This window comes from Arachis ipaensis, chromosome B2 (genome assembly GCF_059453495.1).
Source record: "Arachis ipaensis isolate K30076 ecotype BB chromosome B2, ASM5945349v1, whole genome shotgun sequence".
In the NCBI taxonomy this organism is placed as follows: domain Eukaryota; kingdom Viridiplantae; phylum Streptophyta; class Magnoliopsida; order Fabales; family Fabaceae; genus Arachis; species Arachis ipaensis.
In genome coordinates, this window is record NC_142437.1 from 26819503 (window position 1) to 26824862 (window position 5360).

The 5360-nt window shown below is 39.0% G+C and overlaps 1 non-coding gene across 1 annotated transcript; it reads left to right on the forward strand.

The window, feature by feature from the left end:
• The first annotated feature begins 3583 nt into the window (after positions 1-3583).
• On the forward strand, positions 3584-3691 carry LOC148573385 (small nucleolar RNA R71). The gene has a single exon (XR_015905501.1). It is a non-coding gene; the product is annotated as a small nucleolar RNA R71 (small nucleolar RNA).
• Positions 3692-5360: the final 1669 nt, after the last annotated feature.

Genomic DNA, 5360 nt, shown 5'->3' on the forward strand with positions numbered 1-5360 from the left:
TGCGTCTCTTGAGATCCATGAATGGGCTCTCTTGCTTGCTCCATCCTTTTCTTAGTGATGGGCTTCTCTTCCTCAATGGGAATGTCTCCTTCTATAAAAGCTTCAGCTGAGTAACATAAATGGCAAATAAGATGAGGAAAAGCTAGCCTTGCCCTAGGAGAGGGCTTTTCGACTATTTTGTAGAATTCAAGGGAGATGACTTCATGAACTTCTACTTCCTCTCCAATCATGATGCTATGAATCATGATGGCCCGATCCACAGTAACTTCAGATCGGTTGCTAGTGGGGACGATGGAGCGTTGGATGAACTCAACCATCCTCTAGCCACAGACTTGAGGTCCAGTCTTCTTAATTGAACCGGCTTGCCTTTGGAGTCAATCTTCCATTGAGCTCCTTCCACACATATTTCCATGAGGACTTGGTCTAACCTTTGATCAAAGTTGACCCTTCTAGTGTAGGGGCGTGCATCTCCTTGCATCATAGGCAAGTTAAACGCCAACCTCACATTTTCCGGACTGAAATCTAAGTATTTCCCCCGAACCATTGTAATATAATTCTTTGGGTTTGGGTTCTTACTTTGATCATGGTTCCTAGTGATCCATGCATTGGCATAGAACTCTTGAACTGTTAGGATGCCGACTTGTTGGATGGGTTTTGTTAGAACTTCCCAACCTCTTCTTTGGATTTCATGTCGGATCTCCGGATACTCATTTCTCTTGAGTTTGAAAGGGACCTCAGGGATCACCTTCTTCTTGACCACAACATCATAGAAGTGGTCTTGATGAGCTTTGGAGATGAATCTTTCCATCTCCCATGACTCGGAGGTGGAAGCTTTTGTCTTCCCTTTCCCTTTTCTAGAGGATTCTCTGGTTTTAGGTGCCATCAATGGTAATGGAAAAACAAAAAGCTTATGCTTTTACCACACCAAACTTAGAATATTGCTCATCCTCGAGCAAGAGAAGAAAGAATAGATGAAGAAGAAGAAAAGAATAAGGAGGAGAGGATGGATATGTGTATTCGGCCAAGAAGGGGAAGAGAGGGTTGTGTTGTGTGAAAATGAGGAAGAATGGAGGGCTTTATATAGGGAAGGGTGGGGGGGGGGTAAGGTTCGGCCATATAGGGTGGGTTTGGGTGGGAAATTGATTTTGAATTTTGAAGGTAGGTGGAGTTTATGAGGTAGGTTTATGGGGAAGAGTGGATGGATGTGAGTGGTGAAGTGGTGATAGGGAAGAGAGATTGAGGTGATTGGTGAAGAGTTTTGGGGAAGAGTGTTTATGGGATTGTGTGAAAGAGGGGTGAGAAGAAGTGAGTGGAGGTAGGTGGGGATCCTGTGGGGTCCACAGATCCTGAGGTGATCCTGTGGGGTCTACAGATCCTGAGGTGTTCAAGGATTTACAACCTTGCACCAAATTGGGCATGCAAAATGCCCTTGCACACAACTCTGGGCGTTCAGCGCCAGATTGGTGCTTGTTCTGGGTGTTGAACGCCCATTTGTTGCCCATTTCTGGCGTTGAACGCCAGAACCATGCTTGTTTTGGGCGTTCAGCGCCAGCTCTTCTCCAGGGTGCAATTTTGGCGTTCAAACGCCCAGATGCTGCCCATTTTGGGCGTTCAGCGCCAGAACCATGCTCTGTTTCGGCGTTGAACACCAGCCATATGCTTCTTACTGGCGTTTAAACGCCAGTAAGGTCTTCCTCCAGGGTGTGATTTTTCTTCTGCTGTTTTTGATTCCGTTTTTAATTTTTATATTTATTTTGTGACTCCACATGATCATGAACCTAATAAAACATGAAAAACCATGAAAATAAAAATTAGATAAATAAAAATTGGGTTGCCTCCCAACAAGCGCTTCTTTAATGTCAATAGCTTGACAGTGGGCTCTCATGGAGCCTCACAGATGTTCAGAGCATTGTTGAGACTCCCCAACACCAAACTTAGAGTTTGGATATGGGAGTTCAACACCAAACTTAGAGTTTGGTTGTGGCCTCCCAACACCAAACTTAGAGTTTGACTGTGGGGGCTTTGGTTGACTCTGTTTTGAGAGAAGCTTTTTGTGCTTCCTCTCCATGTTTACAGAAGGGTAACCTTGAGTTGTAAACACAAGGGAGTCCTCATTCAATTGAAGGACTAATTCACCTCTGTCAACATCAATTACAGCTCTTGCTATGGCTAGGAAGGGTCTTCCAAGGATGATGGATTCATCCTCATCCTTCCCAGTATCCAGGACTATGAAATCAGCAGGGATGTAAAGGCCTTCAACCTTTACTAACACGTCCTCTACTTGTCCATAAGCCTGTTTTCTTGAATTGTCTGCCATCTCTAATGAGATTTTAGCAGCTTACACCCCATAGATTCCCAGTTTCTCTATTACAGAGAGGGGCATGAGGTTTATCCCTGAACCAAGGTCACACAGAGCCTTATCAAAGATCATGTTGCCTATGGTACAAGGTATTATGAACTTTCCAGGATCCTGTTTCTTCTGAGGCAATGTCAGTTGATCCAGATCACTCAGTTCATTAGTGAGCAAGGGAGGTTCGTCTTCCCAAGTCTCAATACCAAATAATTTGGCATTCAGCTTCATGATTGCACCAAGGTACTTGGTAACTTGCTCTTCAGTAACATCCTCATTCTCTTCAGAAGAGGAATACTCATCAGAGCTCATGAATGGCATAAGGAGGTTTACTGGAATCTCTATGGTCTCTAGATGAGCCTCAGATTCCTTTGGTTCCTCAAAGGGAAACTCCTTATTGATCACTGGGCGTCCCAGGAGGTCTTCCTCCCTGGGATTCACGTCCTCTCATTCCCTTACAGGTTCGACCATGGTGATTAATTCAATGGCCTTACACTCTCCTTTTAGATTTTCTTTTGTATTGCCTGGGAGAGTACTAGGAGGAATTTCAGTGATCTTTTTACTCAGCTGGTCCACTTGTGCTTCCAAATTTCTAATGGAGGACCTTGTTTTATTCATGAAACTCACAGTGGCCTTTGATAGATCAGAGACTAAATTTGCTAAATTAGAAGTATTTTGTTCAGAGTTCTCTGTCTGTTGCTGAGTGGATGATGGAAAAGGCTTGCTATTGCTAAACCTGTTTCTTCCACCATTATTAAAGCCTTGTTGAGGCTTTTGTTGATCCTTCCATGAGAAATTTGGATAATTTCTCCATGATGGATTATAGGTGTTCCCATATGGTTCACCCAAGTAATTTACCTCTGCTATTGCAGGGTTCTCAGGATCATAAGCTTCTTCTTCAGAAGATGCCTCTTGAGTACTGTTGGATGCAGCTTGCATTCCATTCAGACTCTGAGAAATCATATTGACTTGCTGAGTCAATATTTTGTTCTGAGCCAATATGGCATTCAGAGTATCAATTTCAAGAACTCCATTCTTCTGAGGCGTCCCATTACTTACAGGATTTCTCTCAGAAGTGTACATGAACTGGTTATTAGCAACCATGTCAATGAGTTCTTGAGCTTCTGCAGGCATTTTCTTTAGGTGAATGGATCCACCTGCAGAAGTATCCAATGACATCTTAACTAATTCAGACAGACCATCATAGAATATATCCAGGATGGTCCATTCTGAAAGCATGTTAGAAGGACACTTTTTGGTCAGTCATTTGTATCTCTCCCAAGCTTCATAGAGGGATTCACCTTCTTTCTGTCTGAAGGTTTGAACATCCACTCTAAGCTTGCTCAGCTTTTGAGGAGGAAAGAACTTGGCTAAGAAAGCCTTGACCAGCTTATCCCAAGAGTTCAGGCTATCCTTAGGTTGAGAGTCCAACCACACTCTAGCTCTGTCTCTTACAGCTAAAGGAAAAAGCATGAGCATGTAGACTTCAGGATCTACTCCGTTAGTCTTAACAGTATCACAGATCTGCAAGAATTCAGTTAAGAACTGAAAGGGATCTTCAGATGGAAGTCCATGAAACTTGCAATTTTGCTGCATCAGAGAAACTAGCTGAGGTTTCAGCTCAAAATTATTTGCTCCAATGGTAGAGATGGAGATGCTTCTTCCATGTAAATTGGAATTAGGTGCAGTAAAGTCACCAAGCATCCTCCTTACATTATTATTATTTTCGGCTGCCATCTCCTCTTCTTGTTCGAAAATTTCTGAAAGGTTGTCTCTGGACTGTTGTATTTTAGCTTCTCTTAGTTTCCTTTTCAGAGTCCTTTCAGGTTCTGGATCTGCTTCAACAAGAATATTCTTGTCTTTGCTCCTGCTCATATGAAAAAGAAGGACAGAAAAATAATAATAATAATAGGGATCCTTTTTACCACAGTATAGGGGTCCCTGTGTGATAGAAGAAAAGAAGAAGAAAAAATTCGAACACAGATGGAAGAGGGGGTTCGAATTTGGGTGAGATGAAGTGTTAGTAGATAAATAAATAAAATAGAAGGAGATGAGAGAGAAAGAGGGTTTTCGAAAATGTTTTTTTGACAAAGAGTTAGTGATTTTCGAAAATAGTTTTTGAAAAAGGTTAGTAATTTTTGAAAATTTTAAAATAAAAAATTAAAATAATTAGTTAATTAAAAAGAAATTTTGAAAAAGAGGGAGATATTTTCGAAAATTAGAGAGAGAGAGAGAGTTAGTTAGGTAGTTTTGAAAAAGATAATAAACAAACAAAAAGTTAGTTACTTAGTTGAAACAAATTTGAAAATCAATTTTGAAAAGATAAGAAGATGAGAAGTTAGAAAAGATATTTTGAAATCAAATTTTTGAAAAAGATAAAATAAGAAGATATTTTTGAAAAGATATGATTGAAATTGGTTTTGAAAAAGATTTGATTTTTTAAAATCACAATTAATGACTTGATTCACAAGAAATCACAAAATATGATTCTAGAACTTAAAGTTTGAATCTTTCTTAACAAGCAAGTAACAAACTTGAAATTTTTGAATCAAAACATTAATTGATGATGTTATTTTTGAAAATTATGTGATAAAGATAAGAAAAAGATTTTTGAAAAATATTTTTAAAATTTTCGAAAATAACTAAGAAAAATGAAAAAGATTTGATTTTTGAAAAAGATTTTGAAAAAGATAAGATTTTTAAATTGAAAATTTGATTTGACTCATAAAAACAATTGAATTTTTAAAAATTTTTGAAAAAGTCAACTCAAATTTTCGAATTTGATGAGAGAAGAAGGGAAAGATATTTTTTTGATTTTTGAATTTTTAATGATGAGAGATAAAAACATGAAAATGATGCAATGCATGAAAATTTTGGATCAAAACAACGAATGCATGCAAGAATGCTATGAATGTCAAGATGAACACCAAGAACACTATGAAGATCATGATGAACATCAAGAACATATTTTTGAAAATTTTTATATGCAAAGAAAACATGCAAGACACCA